The 22,056-nt window shown below is 39.0% G+C and overlaps 1 protein-coding gene across 3 annotated transcripts in view; it reads left to right on the plus strand.

Moving 5' to 3' along the window:
* Positions 1-34: 34 nt before the first annotated feature.
* LOC124155971 (fructose-bisphosphate aldolase) overlaps positions 35-22,056 on the plus strand; it is a 30,380-nt gene continuing 8,358 nt past the window's right edge. Inside the window, exon 1 of one of the 3 annotated variants that reach the window (XM_046530214.1) lies at positions 35-119. The gene's annotated coding sequence lies outside the window, so the exon portion shown is untranslated. Of the gene's footprint in view, positions 120-1,412; positions 1,512-12,278; positions 12,587-22,056 lie in introns of those variants that run through there. The other 2 variants (XM_046530215.1, XM_046530217.1) reach the window with 2 other exon arrangements.

Here is a 22,056-nt window from a genome sequence, read left to right on the forward strand (position 1 = left end):
ATCTGGCCAAGTTCTGCGGAGCTCCGGCAGAGCTCGCCGTTGTACCACTCCTCTCGTCCTCTTTGCCCTTGACATCACCAGGGAGGCCCTCGTCTCGAATTCAAAGCACCAAGTAAAGGGTAAGTTTAACAAAATTATTTTAACTTGACGTTGTTGTAATACCTTAATTTGATGAGTTAAATTTATTCTTATTTAGCATGTAGGGTCCAAATCCTGTACAATCAACCTGTATTCATGCCGTTTACCCCTAACTTTTAATAGTACGTTGACTTGTTGAAGAGACACGGTAGAAAACTTTCCCTTTGCAGAGTTTACCGTGGTTTAATATGCATTTAATTAATGATGGACTTATCTCTCACAGTAATGTATATGCCCTCCGTTGATTTTACTGCAATGAAGTGGCAATAAACGTGATTTACTTACCTTCGTAGGCGGTGATTGTGTTGCCATTTGGGGAAAACTTTTTTCTGAAAGTATTTTTTACTTATAGCATAATATAGTATTCTAGAGCGTTCATGCGAAAAGGCAGATTTTTTTAAATGAGTTATCGGAAAAATGATGAAACATCTACCTAGGGCTTGCATGTTTCTTGAATTACACATCTTCTAGTCCTTACTCTTTAAGATTTCCCCGTAATGTCTTATGCTTCTATTTTTCGTTCATTTTCAGAAAAAAAATCATTTGGGTTCCAATGATTGCTTGATGAGAATTGTGTCTAGTTTCAATATCCGAGCTGTAAACGTTAAAACAGGTGGCTTTCGTAATGTTTATTGTTGTCTTTGGGCTCGTGGCTGCTTTCCCATCGTTCGCGTTTGTGAACCGAGGGACAAGTGAAATAAATGACTCCTCAATAATATTATTGAACCATAGGGGTCATGGAAGGTCGTTTAGTCTTTTGAGACTAGGGTATTATTGAATGGGACAGTTACCTCATTTCTACTTTCATCGTAATGCAATGCTGTATGACAAGGCTGACTGCCACCGCTGATTAACAATTCTAGTTGGTCCGTTTATGGCCCCACTGCTTAAGGTCATCCACAAGCGGGTTGTGGGTCGTCTATTCGACCCATTTTCTGGGGTATCCTTACTTTTTGCAGGTGCCTCATTCGCGTCCCTAATTCTGTGGCAGACCCTAAATTCCTTTGTGAGTGTAAATGTAGGGAAGGTCCTCTGAAGGTGACCCTTGAAGGTGAACTTTCTAAGGTCGTCTTGGGACCATTCGGTAGGGGCAGGGTAGGGGTCTTTCGGCTGAATGTTGGCGGTCCAAGGTTTGGTGTGTGAAGTATTTTTGGTGTCGGGGAAAAAAGGAATGTTTTTGTGGATTGGGTAAGTGGGGGGGGGGGGCGTCACGTCTCCTTCGAGGAGTTTCGAGGACGAGCAAGGTTCATGGAGGGGCGGTGGGGTGGGTTGGGCGGAGGAGGGAAGTAGCGGTTGTCGGAATGCTCGATGGTTTGAGCCGGTCTAGTCCCCGTGTGTCTCCGTCGACGTCGGTCGGGTTCATCTGCTCCTCGGTAAGCAGGCATTGAATTCTTGTTCGATCTTGTGCTCGAAGTCGCCAGCGAATTTAATTAAGGGAACTTATAGTTAGCCTCCATGTTTTATACAAATATCGCCAGTGATTAAATGGTGTAGTGGATGAATTTAATCGAAGTATTAATGACCTTTACGTGACCTTTTACTACTCCAACTAGTCCGATGACTATCGTTTCTTCATTTACCTCCATTTTTTCGGCGAATATTATAAATACGGTTAGTACGTTAACATTTGAGGACCGCACGCATTTGTCTTAAAAGCGTTTTAAACTCAAGGTTTCGATCGAGATGTTTTGAGTGCCCTTTTCTTGGTGAGAGCTTTGTGGTTTAGCGGCCTAATAAAAGTAAATTATTCTCCGATGTACAATATCTTTAAATGATTTATTTGTATCGGCGGTCATCAGTTCATTTTGGCTCATTTAGCATCGGATGGAAAGATCGTTTTGATCAGCCCTAAATCCTCTACTGTGATGTGAAGTGATCGTCGCTATTGGTTCTTAATTTCCTTGTCGCATAGAACGTTTTTGCGGATTTCATTCCAGAATCCCCTGCTGTTCTTAGTTTTCGAAAGCATATCAACATTCTGGATAAATTTAATCTTTTATTGCGCTGAAGTAATCCGCAGCCATGAAGTTAACTTCTTTTGGCGCGTATGCGTTGTAATCCGCTTTTAAATGTCCCAGTTCTATTGTCAGTTCGTCTCTGGTTAGTAGCTAAATTTTCTGTCTTCCATTGTATCGAAATTAGGTGGAGAAATCATTGACATGAGTTTCCCCCTTAGGAGTTGGTGCAGGGTTAATTGGCCAATGGGGGCACACAGGTTTTCAGGTCGGACAACAAGTATGTGGCAACAAGTATAGGTGGTGGGGGGTGAAGTAAATAAAATTTTTAACTTATTGCCGTTAAAGTTGTCGAGGTCGGGCGAAAATTTCGTCGCCCCCCAACTACGTCCGCCACCCCCTACCACGGATACGTCCTCGAGTTAGTGTGATTATTTATTAGTAAGAATAATTAAATTATTCACCGAATTTCTTTGGAAGTGGGTAATTTTCTGTAGTGGGTACTGTATAGTGATCAAGATTGATATGTAATTCGGTGCTGTGGATTTCCTGCCGCGGTTCCTGAAAGATTGTTATCGATTGTGAGGATTAACTGTTTGCTAAGGAATTAGTGTATTGTCTCGTGCTATCTTTTTAATGAAGAAAAGTCCGCTACGTTGTCTCCTTCATATTCCTGAACCATATCTGTAAAGCAGTCCATTATTAAGGGGTATAAAGCCGGCCTTTTAGTGCTGTGATCATTCATAATATCGTGAGTGATTTGCTCTGGGTCCAAATCAGTCGATTCTGATAGGTGCGTGTACTCTTCTTCTTGTGAAAAATTTTGATTGCCTCGCTTTTGTGAAAAGAATGAATGTGAAGATGTTAACTATGCCTCGAACTACATCAATGTTGCTGTAAACGAACATTTATTGATATCCTCACCCCTTCTCAATGAGTTAACTTTCATAATGTATAATTCAGAACTTTTGCATGGCATAGCGGTGATTCTATTTGTATTGTATGTCCCATTCACCAATTGCTTAACTCGGATTTGTCTATTGGTGTAGCATTGTCTTTTTTCTTTGTACATATTGCGTGTGTGGGGCGCAATTTGAATTCGGTGATCTTTTATTTCCCATTATTGTTAAAATTTGGATAGAGTTTTAGCTATTATTAGTATTGGCTATTTTCAAGAGCAAGTTTTCGTTTTGTATTAAGGAATCGTGTTCTCCTTGTAACCGCCCGGTGACCTTGGTGTCCTTGCCATAAATTGCCTACCAAACTGATGTGAAATATTTTTGGAGTCTTTGCTCTCGCATTTTCAATGTACGGCTTCTGATTAAGATTTCGCTTACTCAATTACATTCCTTTGAACCACCTTCGCGGATCCTCCGTGGCTAATGGCGGTTGTTAATGAAGAGCTAATGAGAGGAGTCCCAGAAATCAGTACCTTCGACATGTTCTATCTATCCCTTCACGGAGGCGAGTTGTCTGATCTTCTTTTGTATCCGTCTTAGGTTAAAGAGCAATTTTCCGGATGAAATTGATATTTTACTACCTACATCTTGACGAACTTCCTAAAATGGTAACCTAGGCAAAAATGCGTATACTTGGACAGAACATTATCTCTATTTGAATTTTTAGATTTTGATATTAACTCTAGGTGATATGGATAAATAACTGACACAATAATCGGGTTTCCTGTACGTAAATATGCCGCGCCGCCAGTGTACTCAAACCTGGGGTAACCACCGTTCATGTATGGGACTGGTGCACGTGGAATCTGGATGATTACTTGACGACTTTATGGTCACCTTGATATAAAGGTGCCCTAACAAACAAGATGCATCCGAGTTGAGCGGAAAGAGATCTTGAGAACGGTTTTACTCTGCTTTCCACTTTATTATCGTTTGAGCTAATATTTTCGTGTTTTCGCATTTCTCCTCATTCACGTCATTGATTTAAATAATACTTAATAAAAAAAACGAATATAATTATATTACGTTGTACCCATTTTTAGCTGCTGCTTTCTATTCTTCCGTCATGCACCCAGTTACAAATAGTTTATATCTTTAAACCTTGGCGAAAGGAATAATTTCGACTGGTTATTTTATTAAATATTCCCTCAATTCCTAACTCGAACGTTTTTTGACAAAATTTTCCGTCGGATCTTCTAAGCATTTTTCAATTATATTTCATCTCTCAAGAATTCATAGTTTGATGCAAATGGCGTTTTCCTTCAGTTTTTGTGTAAAGGGCACATGAGAAATTGAAAGGGTTTGCTCTTGGCATTTAAGAGGCCGTCAACCTTTAGATTCTTGAGCATCTATTTACAGCTCTCTCGGCTATGAATGGGATCTCTCCGAGTAAATGAATGAAAACGCGTTGTCCTTGGTGAAGCTCAAGGTTTCAGATTCTCGTTTTGTCGCCATGAAATGAGATTTTTTTTTAAACTTGTAGGATATCGATGAAGCCTTGTCACATTATCCTTTTGTCGTAGGTCTTGATCACTGGGGTTTGTACACGCGTTTCTAAAGTGTGGAGTTAATTGGTACTGATACGTTATGGTTTTTCGCTACTATAGTAATTTATACGTTTAATCGATTTTAGGTGTGCGTGTCAATCAAGAAAGAGAAACGTGATGGGAGGCAGTTAATCGGAACAGTTGCCTAATGCGTTATCTAGGTTTAAATGAAACTTGGAACTATGTGGTGCGGGAAGAAGTTAATAATCCTCTCGGGTTCATGTATTCTATAATCAAAAACGAAATATTGTGTTTCTTAGTTATTTAGTTTTACGCATTCCGGTTGGTTTTGTAATTAGATATCAAAGTTTCATTTTCATTGAAAATTCAATGGGCTATTTTCGGTTTATGATTTGAATGATATCCCTAACGCGACGACGACGACGACGATCCTCAATTTTAACGGGCTTTTATACCCTTGATTCGTCCAACCTCCGGTGCGTATATATACCACCTCTCCGGCTGTGGTGAATTTACGCAAGTGCGTAAAAAGGGAATTTGACTCAACAAGTGTATAGGGACCAGTGTAACCTTTCCAGTGTAAGTGAAGGAGAATTAGAAAGACAGGCTTCTAGTGAGCGCGTGCAAAAGCACTCTAAAAATTAAAAAGACTACAAACTAACGGCATCGGAAGCCGGGAACGGCCCTTAATGGCCCCAAAATGACATTACAATTTTTACAATAATTATTTTTGAGCTTTTATTATTTTTATCATTTTTTTTTGTCGCATACAATGCGTGTTTGCTCATTTTATATTTTTTTTGGTTCATTTTATCAGTTTTAATATTTTTTTTTTGTCTGATTTTCAGCATTTTTATATTTTTTTTTGTATCCCTAACGCGACGTTTTCGCTCATAATTACTCATTCATTCTCATTTTGACGTGAAATTATAACTGTGCAGTATTGTACGTAACGCATTTATACGTCCTTATGAATTTTTGGCTGGTATACGAAAGAAAGAATTCTCATATTCTGTGTATGAAGTAATTCTTGCGTTAGGTATGTATCTCGGTCTTGCATGTTCTGCTTGATGATGAGCGGTAATATGCGATAGGCTCCGTGGGCTTGTTCGATTGCGTATCGAATAGAGGTCAAAGATGTCGTTTCTGTCAATTATTATTTCCTACTCGGAACATTTTTCTATATGATCTACTCAAGATAATTATCGAGTTAGCTTTCTTTACCACGCAGTTTATCATCTTTAATCCTGCAAACAAATCGTCATTTGCCAGCATTGTGTCGAATGAAGTCGGCATCTCTTCGTTATCAATTTCTTACTTGGGTGCCGTTCATGCGAACAAATGAGATTCATGAGAAATTCATAGCATTAAAAATTCATGTTGTGGATTAATGGTGTTGGATAAAACGTGGCGGTTACATCTGGATTTATGGGTGACATTGTGACCGGGACTGATGGTCGAAACTTGTCTGGCATCTAATATCGTCATGTTGAAGTATCGATTAAGCCTGGTCACATAACTCTTTTGCCAAAGATCTTGATCACTTGGGTTTGTACACGCGTTTCAAAAGTGTGGAGTTAATTTGTGTTGATACCTTATAGTTTTTCGCTACTAAAGTAACTTTGTGCCACATATTGTCATTGTTTTATTATTTTTACGGAATTTTTATTATAATTTGTATGTAATTGTTGAGAACCGTGAGTTTCGCATTCAATGCTTAGAGATTTTAAGCTCCCCTTCGGTTCGCAGTGGTTTTTGGGCGTTTATTGATTTCTGCTGCTTGGTTGGGAGAAGTGACCGAGGCAAGGTCTTCACTCCTATCTGAGGCCAGCCGTGACGCTTTTCCCTTTCCGTATTGCCTCATGACGATTTATTTCAATGGGCTCATAAAACATTCAGACACGAAAGTAGTTATTCTAGTTGCAGCAATCCTTACCAATTATACTTCATGTCATGTCCGATTTTTTTGCGCTTTTGCATACTTATTTGATGGCCTTATGTTAACGGTGTGAAATCATCCCATGGGAAACATGCAAATTCTAATCGTATTGTTCATTCTTATCTGCCGTTATTTTTCCCATTAGGAGTGGGAGATTTATCCTCTTCATCCTTTCATTAGTCAGGAATATTGGGATGATACAACTGCGTAGTTTTCTTATCATTGCCACGTCTTGATGACTGGGGGTTTACTCCCCCGTCATCAAATTATGAAATCTGGGTTTGGTCGGCATTCGTGCGCAACTATGCACAATGAGGATTTTGAGGAATTGGCAGTAATTCGAAAGGGAATCACTGCCAACCCAGGTATTGAATATACGGAGACGGCTATAATTGTAGCTGTCTGCGTACATGCAAAGTGAAAGTTATGACGAAAGCGTGTGTGGACACTTTTTTTTTACTACCGCCGTGTTTATTTAGAGTCGGTATATTTCGGGACACACATCTGTCGCCAAATAAATTGTTCTGAAGACTATGTACTTAGGAATGAGTCTTTTATTTTCCTCTATACTTTACGTGTTGGTTCGGTGATAGCCGTAAGATTTTTGGACGACAAACAGTCAGAATATTGCAATGAATTTCAGTTATTTCGATTTCACTGATAGGGGAAAAAGATTTATAAATGCTGTGTCGTTTCATGCTTTGAATGTTTAAAAAAAAAGAGTAGTTGAAAAGTTTTCCTTAAGCTTCTGTGAAACGCTGTTTACACGCAAGTTGTTCGATCCAATTTTATTTCTAGCTTTGCTCTTAGTTCGTTTCATTGTGATCGGGAATTTACTTTCGGCTGCGTCTATTTTTTTTTTAACGTTGACGATACTTACTCTATACTAAGACTCTGTATTCCAAAATGTTATTTTTATTATCATATCTGCTGTCATTTATTTGGCAAATAAAGTCATCACTGATTGAGAAATCATTCACGATTTAAAATGTTATGCAGACCAAGGGTCGGATATTGCCTCGGATGTATTTCAACGTTTTATTTACTAAATGCATGCGTGCTACGACACGCGTAGCCATCCTTTCTTCTTTTGTCGAAGGCATTCTCCCAGCAGTTTCGCAATGTTGCAACGGCTGATAAGCATTGCTCTCACCGGACCTTCCCCAAGTCTCTTCGTTGGACTTTCGCGACTGTCTATCTTTTGCCTCGTAGTGGAAACTTCGCCGCATTTAGGTTTGCTTGGCCGACATCGGCTTCCCAGAAGAGTAGAGGTGCTGCTAAGCCCGGAAGTTAAGTCGGCCCACTGATGTCTATTTTCTGAATGTTTTCACTCTTCCATTAGAAAGTCAAGCCCTGAGTCATCAGATCTTGGTGGTACGATTTCTTCTTGGTACACTTTGTTGACATACATCCCTCTTACGGAATCACATAATGGCGGAAGCCAATAATTGTGGGTTAATTAGGCTTAATTATTGCGAGGCCTTGTATTTTTCCCCATGGAATTCTTTTTTTCGTTTAGAGCACTTTTGAAGCCAATGTTTCTTTGGTTTGAGATGAAGGCCTAGGCCAGTCACGATCACAAATGCCGGTTTGTTTAATGGTGATCTTTCGTAGTTGTCGATGACTTTTTGTTCTTTAGTATAAAAAGGCAAGCTTTGGTTAAAAACGAAATCTTCCGTCACCTTCGCTCAGCAACGTCGTCCGCCTTCAATGTTGATGGGGGTCGGGTTGGTGTGTTGGCTTCCCACCCCGTGGGTTCGGGTTCAAATCCTGGCCGAGAATTTTCAGGGACTGCCCGATCCCTGCTTGAGTGCTTTGTGGACAGCATTTCAAGGACTACACTCCGTACGTGGAATGAGACGCTAAGCCGTGGTCCCCTTGGCGCCTTTCGTAAAGAGCAGTCTAATACCGACCCTCCCTTACCTACCCTTACCTACCCTTCCCTCATGGCGCAATGCAAATGATGTACAAATAATTTCCATGACATTTTAAGTACTGATAAGAAATGGGGAAATCCGTAAAAATAAAAAGTCGGTGAATTATAATGTCATTCTCTTCCCTGTTATCCCTGAATAATTTTTAACATTGCCAATCCTTATTGGCGTAACAGCATCCGCTATCAATCATAGACCTAAAAGTTTTGCGATTGTAAATATTGCTATCCTGCTTCGGGTGCATGTATATGAGGAACGCGCGTAACCATCAGGCCATTGAAGTTTATGAAAATTATAGTAACCCGGCATCATTATTCCGCTCCTTTTTTATCTCACTTTATTTTTCGAAGACTTTATTATCCATGGCAATATGTTCTCGTGACTATGATGCTTATGCGTTGAAACGGATTGTGGGAATTCAATGGGCGGAATATTGCCCCGTCAGTTTCCTTGATCATACCATAAAATATACTCTTCAACGAAAACTGTACGCCTGAAAAAGATTTCTCGATGGCGAAAATGACAAATTAATTATAACGGTTATTTTAGGAGGTCCATGTTTTCCGTTAAAATCAGAAGATAATGATCTGAATCTGGTTCAGATGATCAATGAAAATCTTAGGAGCTTAATTTTTTTCCGTCTAATCACTTTCACTCAAACCTATTCAAATATTTGATTTCATTCTTACATGAGTATTTCAAAAATTACTCAATTGCGAGGTTTTAATTTTTAATATATTTTATTGGAAATAATGGTAATAAGGAATCCTTGTCTATTGACGAGCGTACGTGACCTCCTCTCGTGATTGCGTGACTTAACGAGTCGAAGGACATCCCAGCAGTATTTTACAGTACTATAGACCACACTGGCTGTTACGTAAGGAGGCATTTATTATGCCTCCTCGGTTATCGAAAGTGATGACGTGTGGGCTCTGGTGACTGTGCTATAATCTTCGCTTTGACCCCCTCTGCCCTCTGTCCCGCGCTCTAGTCTCTCGCTCCTCTCGTGTCCTCGCTTTCCCTGAGGTCGTTTCAGTCCTGCGTCGAAGGCGACGGGCAGTGCCCCGCCGTCAAGCCGGTCACCGAAGCAACGGGGGTCAAATGCTCCCTTCGAATGTATCGATGTCACTCCGCGGCTCCGTTGACTATGAAAGAACTACACATCGCCAGGGCCTACAATGCCTCTTTTTAAAACTTTACAACTCGAGGATTTAGGTCAGCCAATAACCCTTTGCCCGTGTAAGATAACAATTGCTCACAAAACGGTGTCAATGAGAGGTTGTGTCCGTACAGAAAATAGAAAGAGGTTCAAATCATGAGAAAGAATATCCTTCTGTCAGGAAATTCAAGCCTGTCTTTGAGCATAGATGTCCTTAAGCAGAAATTTAATGTGGAAGTCCGATTCCAGGACTTCCCATGGATGATATTTTTTCATTTTTTTTTAATAATTTGGAATTAGCGGCGGCGGGACGATGTCTTTTCCGTTAAAACTATCTGTGCCCTGACAAAACTGTTTGGGAAGTAGTTTCCTATGATTACCCTAGTGGAATATTTTACGTATGAAGTTTTCCTTTTTTGCGCATATTTTGTTACAACTCAATGTGAAGTTAGATGTATATTTTTCCGTTCGAAACCCTTTTCTTACGTCTATAATTTTCCCTTTGTCGTAAAATCGTCTTTCAACTTCTTCGTTAATCGTCTTACATTTTGCGTCTGATTTTTCAAATTTCTTCCCTGTGGCTTATGCGGTGTCATTTTTTCCGTCTGACCATTTTCACCGCCTTCGTTGAATTGTTCATTCTCCTTCGTTCCTAGTATAAACACTGCTTGATGCATTACAATAAAGCAGTATTGTTAGCCATAATTTCATTCATTCTGCTTATAAATGAATTTTTTACTATGTTCATGAACGTCTCCATGTGCCCGTTCTCTACCCCTGGTTCTCATCTTATTTGGTTGCTTTTTCCCTCTCAACCTCGCTCCCTCTCTCATTCCCATGATCCACCCCTACTTTTCTCCGTCCCTTTGCCTGCATTGTGATGAAATCAATTGTATGCGTAAATTCTCTGCGGAGATGGTTTCACTTACGGGCCTCTTTCCACGAGGTGGTTGGAAGCGGAATTGACCCCTCGATTCAATAGTGTTGGACTGTTTTATGACATCCGTGTAGATTTTAAATGGCCCATATGAATTGATGTTCATAAATATTTTGGATTTTTTTGTCAAATAATGAAATATAGGAAATAAAAAGGAACTTCTTCAGTGAAAGCGACTTAATATACTCCCTGTGGGCCCAGAACTTAGGTCACAGATTAAGTGATGCGAATAGTTTTTGTAGTAATAGTTATTTTCAAATATTAAAGACATCATCATCGAAACTTCATTTCTGATTGTTAAATATATGCGGAAGTAATTTGGAAGAAATATTAATGGCCATGCCTGTGATAGACTGCTTTGAATGGTTTCTTGAACTAATCGGATGACTTTGACGTGAATTTGCTTTTGTAGACTTGTATCCGTTTGATGTTTTCATTATTTTATTATTCTCGGTGGCAACAGGAGCTAACGTTGCAGTGGAGGCAGAAATAGACAGAATATAATTCATCAACTAATTCTATCTCAAAGCTGATCTCTTTTTGTCTCTGGAATGAAGCCTTTTAAAGCTGTAAAAATATATTAGTCCATATCAATGTTTATAGTCGATTAAGCTAAATCTGAAGGATCTGGGTATCTTCTCGTGTACTGAATAATCTCGTTCATTATAATCAGTTAACACCTGTCATTTTGAAAAGATTAGTGTTCGGCAATAACCAATGAAAGGATACTATTTATGACATTATATACTTTCAGATATTGTTCATTTTTTCTGAAGTTATACATCCACGATTTACTAAGGGCTTGCCTACCTCTTCAGCTTCACGGGGCGACCCCCACCCTCCAAAACCTTTTGACTTATCTTAAGATTTTTACCTAAAAAGAATCTTTTGGGTGGAAATTTAGAGGTAATAAATTTCTTAGTTATGTCAACTTTGATGTGGGACTGATACTACCTAATTATATATTTTGTTTCGATTCATTACATTCATATTTTAAATATATTAATAGCAGGTGTCTATCTTCATCCGTATTACCTGTTGTTTTTATGAAATAAGTTATTTTAATGTCCACTGAAATTTCCGCTCCTCTCACTAATATTTCACTATTCCTCCCCCATAAATTTCAACCGCTCAATCAGTGGGCCCTCCCTTTTCGGTGTTTTTCATGGGTAAGATATTTTTTTTTTATTGCGACCACTTTTGATGGTTTGGTAAATAATGGTTTTCTCGTCATCTTAAATGTTTCATATTATTCTCTGCAAGAGACTGTCTTACCGTCATATTTTAAGGGTGCGTCGGATATCGTTAGCTCGCCTTTCCCGGTCTCCCCCGCATGGTGAGCCATTCCCAATCGCCTCTCGACGCCCCTCTCACGTGAGGCAATGGTCCACGCCTCCCATGAGCGCCCTCTCTAGAACTGTAATTATCATCCGAAACCGTTTCCCGACGGATAAATGACCGCTTTTAACCGTTCGATCCCCGTCTCCAATCCCGCGCCACTTCCCGCCCGCGCCGACCGTACCCTCCGTCCCTCCGCGTCTCCCCCTTCCCCTTTCCCTGCTGGGGGACTGCTGCAGTGAGCGGGCTCGCTGCTGCAATGCAGAGTCAGGGTACGGCGCGGATAGCGGAGCTCGCCAGGGGAGGGGCCGGCAGGAGACGATAGGGGAAGTAGAGGGGAAGGGTGACGGTCCCTGGCGCGAAGGGAATCAGTATCAAAGAGTCGCCTGGGTCGCCAGGATCGCGGAACAAGTCAGTAGCCCCTGGAAGAGGAACCGGTCCCTGTACACTCTTTAATCTTTTTTTTCTTCAACTCGTGTTTCGTCTCACCGTGAAAGTATTCCAGTGAGTTTATTTATCTGGGAAAGGACTCGGCCAGACTGTCCCTCCCTCCCTTCGTCCTCCAGAAGGGAGGGAGGGAATGATTCGTGGTGGAAATTGAAGAAGGGATACGTGCGTCTTTGATTTTTTCGATTTTCGAGGAGCTGGTGGCTATTATGATGCGAGGGCGGCGTGATGGAGGTTTCATTTTCGGCGCCAAAGGCAGCGATTATGTTTTGGTGAGTCAACATGTTTCATGTTTCCGGGGTTCATATCCGGTTCAAAAGATCTTAATATGCCAGCGGGCTCACAGAGCAAATGGTAGCGTAGTTTGTCGCTGTTTTTTTTTATCCCAGTCGCAGTTCAATCCATGGTTGCATTCTATCCAGGAGTCTAGCGTATGATAGTATGGTAACTTTCCTAGCCTGATTATATTTCAGTAGCCCCAGAAGTGTTGCATCAAGTACATGGGGAGGACCCTTGGTACATTGAGCTGTGTGTCTGGATGGAAGCCCTACCGAATGACGACCTAGCCTTTCTTTTGCTTCCTGAAGCTTTAACTTCATTTAATCGTGTTATCTCATTCTCCGCACCTTCATTAGCCACGGTTCCTTGTAGCTTTCACGTAGAAGGGATACTTTTGTCCGAAATCCAATCTTCATTCATTCGTTAAGCAGCCATGTTTACTCCTTCCGTTTCTCTACCCTTATTGTCCAGTATTATTTGGCGTGATACGTCATGTTCCGAAGTTATCGTATATTTGTCAATTCTAGATGTGGCGGAAGTACAGCTTTTTTCTTTTGTAGCTTGCTTCAAAGCTAGAATATGCCAGTGTGCGTATAATAATCTGAATTTATTTCGTCTGGTATTGATTCTGGGCGTATGTTTTTGTTTGTTTCTGACTGGTGGTGAGGAAGTCTTCGTGGCAGGCCTCAATTGGGTTATATGCTCTGTGAGGGGCAGGTTATCGGCGTTTTTTTCTATTGACACACTGTTTTACGTCTAGGATTAATTTTCGATCGATTATATAAAATTGCTTGTGATTGTCAGATGAAAATTCATATTTTATGCCAACCCGATCTAAATTTTTGCACGAGAAAGACATGAAGCGTGGCCTGGAAGATCTTTTACTTCGGCTGTTTTCATCAAGAAGAAGCTGGTAATTGTTCCTTGGCTACTTACTTATTTCTGCGCAATTTTCTTAAGTTTCTGGTATAAAAGTAAAATATTATCATAAAGTTTAAATTTTACGTAAGTTCCCCCTCTGTTTGTTAGTTTATTTTTGATGGTCAGCGAATCCTTGATATCCGGGTTTCTTAATATTGTGGTAATAGCGGTTATGATGAATATTGTGGTAATAGCGGTTATATTAAGGTTTGAATAAGAATCTATTTCGGAATGTAAAAACCTTTCATATCGATTTGGCCGTTACCTCCTGAGGTAAACTGTCATCCAGGTGAGACTATAGATCGTGACCCTGCATGTAATGGGTTGCCCTTGGGTTGCGTTGCATTTCTAGGATTTCTCAACCATTTTCTTTAATTTCTTTTCCTTCCAAAATTCTGGCATTTGGGACGTTTAGGTTCCACTTATATTTCCCATGAAAGATATCCTCTTATAGCGACCCCTTATTATAGGTACTTTTCTTTTACTAGGTTCAGGCAGACGTTAAATCAGAGAGGAAATCCTATATGTTTCTCTCATACTCTCCGCCGATGGCTGTGATGGCATCGAAAGCCGGATGCGTATACTTGTTTATAAGTTTTTGTTTTTAATCTTTACGTCTGTGGGGTTTGTAAGTCTACTTTTAAGGTATATTGCGACGGATTTTTGCGGTATTTCTTGTTATATTAATAATAATTCAATGCCTTTATATTAACTATAAGTATGTGGATGTTAATTCAAATTTTTCATTTAGTGTCCTACTGTCGGGAAATTGCTGTTCCTATAATTAAGAAAATAATTCTTGCGTGTCTGGTAAAATTTACTGAAAGGGTCATCATATCATCATTAATGCTTAATTCAGACTACACTGTATGCATTTTGTGTCTGCAAGCTGAAGATTTTCTATCTCAAAATTTTCAAATTTTCGATGGGCCGGCTGCTGTCCCCAATTTGTTAATCCAGGAGTAGAAAACTCTCTGGGGATTTTTAATATTCTCGTCCCTTTTGAGGTTATAATTATACTGACTGGTTGTTTCGTTAGCTTTTTATTTAATTACCCGCCATATGTATTCTCTGCAAACCCGATAATTATTAATGTAAGCGCTGCATATTTGTAATTTGCTAGATGATCGGATTGTGGTGGCCAGTGATGGGTTATTATTTATCTCGCCATGTAAAAAAAACTTCACGACTGCGTTTTTATTGTTGATAATTGTTAGCATTTAGTTCTGGTTGGTTGTGTAATTTCATCTATGGACTCCGAACTGATTTCATGATTATCTACCAGTGATATGTATATATTGAGCTGTTTTAATTAGCCTGCGGGAGGTGGTAGTCGTCCATCAAGACAGAGGGAAATGTTGTTAACGGGTGACGAACGTCACTTATTTGTCCAATTCATCAAAGAAAAGCTCGACTTCACCTGGAAAAAAATCCGCTAGAGGAAAGAAGTTACTGCAAAAGAATAAAATAATTTGCAAAGGTTTCCTTTATTGAATTTGAGCACCATTCTTACACGAAGTTAGGCTTGTCTTCATCAATATAATTAGATTGCTCAATATTTTAAAACTGGAGTTAGTTAAGCCTGCTCTGGAAGGTCGGGAATCAGTTTGGCATGACAAATTTAGCATGAAAAAAATGAAAGAGCGGAGAATATCTTTTTTTCATTTCGATTGCTACTGCTGCTTATTACTTAGTTTTCCTGATATTGACATAAGTTAGTTCTTCAAGCAATTATTCGTGGGTGGTCTCGTAAGTTTTAGTTATGCAACATGAATATTTGCTTTAATCGATGTCCGACCTAAGGTTCAGTCTGTGGTGCTTGAAAAGTCTGAGACTGATTCGCATTGGCTGAATTTCCATGTGAAATTATTGTAGGGAGTCGTTTATTTGTCTGAACGTTCGTTTCTTTACATCAGCATTTGCAGATGTTCCTGTATGCTAGTATATCCGTGGACCTTAAACTTTTGTCTATATTTTGAAAGTTAGAATCTTAATTTCTCCTGCCTCTCGTTGGTGTTGCGAAGTCTTGTTTCTCTGAATACTTTTGTAATCTTGGTGATAATTTGTTTGGCTAATGCGTATAATCTTCCGAGAGTGAGGTCTGGCGTGGATGAAGTTGAGTTTTAGGAAGAAAAATGATCTGAAAACCTAAAGCATTCATCTATTCAAGCTTCGTTAAAATTTTAGTAGCTTTAATTTTTATTGATGCTTCCATATGTGTGCAATGGCCTTCTTTTATCTGAGGTGTGGACCTCAATGCAAACTTAATGACTGCTCAGACTCTGAACGTTGCTCTGGGAGATTCCGATTTTCCCCATAGCTGAGGTGAGGATATGATCTTATCTTGGTATGAATCACTCCACCGTGAGCTTCGTGTCGGTGAAGGTTAGAAATCGTGCCTTATCTCTCAAATTTGCTTGGTATGTACGGAGTATCGGAAAAAGGCTGACGTCTGAAACTTTCTTTGGAACGGAATCAAATTTTCAGTTGAATCGCCGAATGGTGTTTTGTAATTTTTTTCATAAATATTTATTTTCAGCTCGGAGTCATAGTCAAAGTTCTGTAATTCAGACATCCCAAGTACTAAAACTTTATTTTTCCTACCAATTCGCGTTTTATTACTTCCAAATTCTGGGGATTTTTTCCTATGGTTTGAAAGGATTGACCGGAAAGAATTCGAGTTAGAATCTGTCAGTGAATATTTAAGGGCGTGGCGGTTCCCTGAATTGTTGCGAACTGAACAAGTCATAAATGAATTTTTTGTTGTTGGAGGATTCTTGCCCGAGATTGCAGCAGTAGTGTTAGTGAAACATTATAAAATGTTCCCGTAGATTGATCGAAACAACCCACGCGTAAGAATATAAAAAGTTTTCTATTAACGTATTTACGAAGAGATAATTTGGTCCAGTTAAATATTAATTACACCTATAATTTCTCGGAAAATAATACTAATTTCATGAGTTACGCAGTCCTCCGCTAAGTTTTTGCTCCGCGTTGTCAATCTTGCTTTATCTTAGTTTTTCCTAGTTTAACTCAAGGCATCTCTCGTAAGATTGGTGGTTACTAACTGGGAATAATGTGTGTGCATCCCATGCAGTGGCGTAGTCAGATAGGGCGCAATGGGATCGTGCCTCCATCCCAAACCAATTAATCTTAGCAGAAAAATATTAACCCATAAGACAACTTTATTCTGCTCCATGTTTAAGCGAAACAGCTTCCCGACGACCCATCAATTTTGTAATTTTATGTGCCAAAATAGCACAAAATGTGATTTCTGTTGATATAAATGTTATTATTTTCCTCAGAGGGGAGTTCCGACCCCTAACCTTGTCCCTACCCTAACCTAAATCCCTAACCTACGCCCCTGATGCCATGGTTGAACTTTCCTTTCATCTCCCGATGTAGCATATGGGGTTAGCTATACAGAATAGCATGCTGCAGGTCTGGCGCGGTATGGTCTGATAGCCTACGACGATTTTTTCCTTTCCTTTCGCATTCAATGGCTACTTCTTTATTCGGATAGTCCTTTTTTGCTTTTAATTATATATAGTATACAGTCTATTATTAATTCTTATTGATTATTTTTAATGTTATTTTTGATTAACTTCGAATCCTTTAATGGAATATTTTTTTGTAGACATCTTTATTCTAATTCTAATTCCGCGGAAGATGATAGGAATGACTATATTGTCCTAATAGAAATGTAACGTTGTGGGCACTGACGTCGCGAGCGTGGATGTAAAAAGGTGGGGTTATGCTATGCTGTTACATCACTTGATGAAGTTGCAGGTAATGCATTTCACTGCAGTTAAACCATCACATGGATTTTAAAGTCAGCGGGGGTGATGAAGCCAACCTCAATGGTCGCGACCGACTGCAACCGTGGAAAAAACATGCAACAATTCGATCCTCTGTCTCCGTGGTCGTTATAATTATATAGGAAGCCTTACCTCTATGGTTTCAGTTATTTATGCTAACAAGCGAGTTACGAAAGGTATTTGGAAGAAAATGCCGAGAAGGTTTACTCCTCCGAATGATGGCCCATCGACTGAAAGAGCTTTTTACTACAAGGGACAAATACCACCTGAAGTCTTGAAGGCAGCTAGAAAATCTCTAACAGACTCTCAGGCGGACAACGCTGGTAAGCGTGAGAAAAAGTTTATTGCCGATGCATACAGACGCTTTTTTTTGTTGACTACCGGCGTTTCGCACTTTCTCCAATCCTAATACCCTGTAGAAATACTCGTTGCCTTCCCTGTAAGTGTTGGCAGGTACGCAAAAGCAATATTAGCAGATTTTTCATCTTTCAACATGAGAAGTAAACGCAGATTAATATTTGAAGACTATCTGATAGAGATATTAACAATTTTGGTCGATACTTGGTGGAATTTCGTAGCTATTTAAAGAGGCAGTATTACTAAGAGTGATTTCTGTTGAAGTACGCGTAGAGTACATAAACTCCACCGTTCTTCCTAGAATGTCGGCCCCATGTGTGGATTTGTGACCGATCCTCCTCTGGGGATCCTGTCTCTGCTTCTAAATTTTAGATAAGTTTAAATTCGTCGAACAAAAAATAAATATTTAAGCTTAAGTTCGCGCTCGACTGTCGAGTGCATAGGATTGATAGGCTTGTTTCTTATTTCAAATTAATACCTCCCCCGCGTCGGAAACCTCTGACCGCTATGTCCTAGTTTTGGACAATGCACTCTCTACGTTGAAGAAATAGTTCGTTATTGCATTGTTCGGTTATGTCGTTTGGATGCAAGGCTGCTCTTTCCATGTCAAGGTCAGTCACAGAGACCTCCAACTACCTCAAAATCCCACTACTGTTACAATCACCTTTTTTAAACGAATTCAGTTCCCTCTCTTTCGAATCATCGGGATGAGCTTTATCGAAAGAAACAGCGCTAAGTCTTTTGCGAATGTATGAATTCATCTAAATAAAGAAGTAATACTTACTCTATTACTTTAACGACACAGGTTCAGTCTCTTAGAATATCAAAAGAATGAATTTAAGAGTAATAGCTGTTATTATGCTGATAAAATCCCGTTTAGAAGACTAAGCACACAGAGTCAATATGTTGCAATTTTGTTAAAAATGGGAAGAAATAAAAATGTGCCCATGATTTCTTAGAATTTTTTCGCTATTTGAGTTATAGGAAAATTCTCAATATAATTAGAGAATATATCGCTGTAATTATGTATCATTTATTCATAAATATCACCTACACTTGGTCGATTTGCAACAAGTGTGCTTACAGAATACCTCTCGTACTCCATGCACGATTTTCACTTTTTGGAGCCGTAACTCTGCAATGACATGGGTTTACACTTGAAAAACGTGGTCAGCTTTGGAAGCATATGGAAAGGATATGTGTTAGCCAGATACATCTCCTTCTATCATCTTTAAGCGTATCGATTGTATCCCGTACATTTCTTAATGTGTCCAGTGTTGAATAAGTTTCCCTCTCTGCTGTTTTTCGTTTTTTTTCAAAGCATGGTTAATGTTTTTTTAATAAATGATTTTGATTTGAAAGATGCCGCTCGTATTATGTTTAAGGATCAACAAAATCAACGACGTGAATAATGAAATGCTATTTTCACTTTTGAAAATAAAAATTTGAAGAAATTCAAATCGTAAATCTCGAACTGCCGAGGAGTCATTCCTATTCCTGCGTTTGTGATCAGAAAATTGTCGCGTTAAATTTTTTTTGGCGTAATATCATCTTTATGCTCATACCTTAAAATTTCATCCAGCGTAATCGAGTATTGCCTGAAATAATAGTATTAGTCTGAAATACATATAGCCAAACCCCTCAACCAGCTCTCTGGAAACAATGACTCCATACAGTATTTTTTAAATTTTCCTCGCTTCCACGTATCAGTAGAGGTCTTGACGTTAATATATGCGTTTTTTATTGATATAGCTATCAATATTGTTGTAAAATACGCAATTGCCTTTTATCATTTGAGTGCGATTCCATTAGCTTCATTAATGATAACCTATACCTTGCGTCAAAATTTACTCAATATAACACAAATTAACTCGTAAGGATTTATTTGAACTGACTTTTGATGCCACCAGTATATTTTGAAATTGTTTAAATTTTTGGAGCAATTAAACAAAATTATCTTACATTATTTAAATATCAATTTTTTAAATTTTATTTCAATTTTATCAAATTATCAATCAAAATTTATTAAATAAATATAAATTAATATAATTAATTAATTAATTAACATAAGTGCGTTTATCCTCCGAAACTTTTCGATGTCGTTGTATGGATATCGTTGAAATATGTGATTCTAAAGAACATCTGGTCTATTAGGGTTTATCGTTGTCGTTAGCATTACTTGAATTGGTTCTTAAATTGCCGTTATTTTCAGCCTCTCATCTAATGATCTTACGTATTGTAAGGGGTCAGTCTACCTTTGCTCAGATGACCTCTTCGTGTGCGTTAATGATGAAAGTCGTAAAATTTTTATTTGCCACTCCAAGTTTTTGAAGCCGTAAATGCCCTTTCATTAAAATTTCTATATATAACAGAGTTATAAGGGTGTGGAGTCCATTATTCCAGTTCGTATTTTTGTCTTGCCGTCATTATTATTGAGGTAAGCTGCTGACCTTATGCATACTAAGGAGATCCTATCTCCCCTGATCATTAGTTGTTGCATGTTAGAACTCTATCTTCTCCACTTCCTCTGTTCCCCTCAGTGTGTAGGTACGAAACTATTTTAGACGATGCATTTCCGAATAAAAATAAGTTTGTCAGAATGCTCGTGATATGATTTTTAAATAAAAAAAACTTTCATATGTTCCTCTAGTGAACCAGCATCATGTCATGAAGATAATACCTGTTCTGATGCTAGTTCATAGTTTAATACTGTCTAGCTTACGTGCGCAGGTTACCGCAACTTATATTTACCAAATGTATCAAATGTGATAAGTTAATTTTATCCTTTGAATTGACGAAAATATCAACTATACGTCACTTTGTCTTGCTTGTAAATTGCTTCTCATTCTTATGTTTGAATTACGTTACATTATAGTAATAATAATGAAATAATAATTCGTCTTTATTGGCTGAGATTGGGACTAGGAGGTCCCATCTTCCATCTAACCCCTCGTCAAACATTAAATTTTTGCAGTAAAATATACATTGTCAAGTTACTCATAAAATTAAATGGAGGTTGCACATCAAATTAGATAGAGGTTATTATTTTGCAATACCATATGCAGAGTTCACTCTCCTTTCGCTCGAAGTTCCTCAAAGTTTTCCGAAGAGAAAATTTAGCAAAATATGCCATTGTAATACCTAAATCCTTCTAGGGGACCATTTTTGTTACTTCAATCCTCCTTCCCATGCGGGCGTATCCTCCCGCGGCGATATATGCTCCGTTGTGTACTCGTGAAACTCTTACGCAGATTTCGTAAGCCTTATGAAGGCTGTTCTAGTAACATAATTTCTTGTTGCTGCAACCTTGGTCACCTAATCGCATGGTAAACGCTTGTATTTAGTCCACTGGACGCACAATTTAAGCTGTTTCCGAGCGTATTTTTAAATATTTTCGTGCATAAAGTCGAAATTTTGCTTTCTCGGAAGGTGAGCTTGTTGATAACTTACGGTGGTGTGTCGTCATCTGAAGTTCCCTCCTCGTTTTTCTGAGAAGGGGCGCGTTTCCTTCCCCACGACTGAACGCTGGCGCTCCACCATTCGCCATAGCATTCGCTCAACTTGTCCCACGGTAGATAAACGTTGCGACGCGTCGCTCGAGGTTTCCTCAGGTATGTGATGAGTACGATGAAGGCTGTATTACGGTTTTATTCCCAACGGGACACAGTATGAATAACTAAAATCACTAATTTTTTATTCTATTAGTCAATTGTGCATTTACTTGAGCTGTCCTTGAAAATCGGTTATCCCTTGACAGTAAAAGCAGCGGTCCGGAACGACAAGCTCCAACATTCGAAATGTTCCGTGATTATCTTTTTCAGAAGTTAATTATGCTATTTTCAACCGAGCTTTCGAAAGTTGCTATTGACTCTGGACAAATGCTGTCTTAGAACTACAAAAATCTGTTATCACAAAGCGCACATAATAACATTTAAAGGAGATCACGCCAGTCGTGAAGGAGTGGTACGGACCTCCGCAGTGGCGTAGCTAGGAATATCTTCTGGGGGATGAGAGGGCATGGGCGAAGTTCGACCTCCCATCCACCACCCCACCTTTTTGGAAAAATGACATGCCTGCAAATACATTTTACATAATTTTAGCACTTAAAATTTGGGTTTTATTGAAAAGGGTATGTTAAAATTTACTAGAAGTCAAAACTAGGCAATTGTTTTGAATATAATTTTTATTTCTCTGAGGCTTTGGGGGGATCTGTCCCCCTCATCCCCCCCCCCATAGTTATGCCACTGGACTACCGGTAGTACTACAGTAGTAATACCCCTTTAGTACCCTCAATGCAGGTAATTGCGCCTTTATGTGAATTGGTTTTTGTGCTTATTTAGTTAATAACATGATTAGTGCTTTTGCTT

The sequence above is a fragment of the Ischnura elegans genome, chromosome 3 (genome assembly GCF_921293095.1).
Source record: "Ischnura elegans chromosome 3, ioIscEleg1.1, whole genome shotgun sequence".
Lineage (NCBI taxonomy): Eukaryota > Metazoa > Arthropoda > Insecta > Odonata > Coenagrionidae > Ischnura > Ischnura elegans.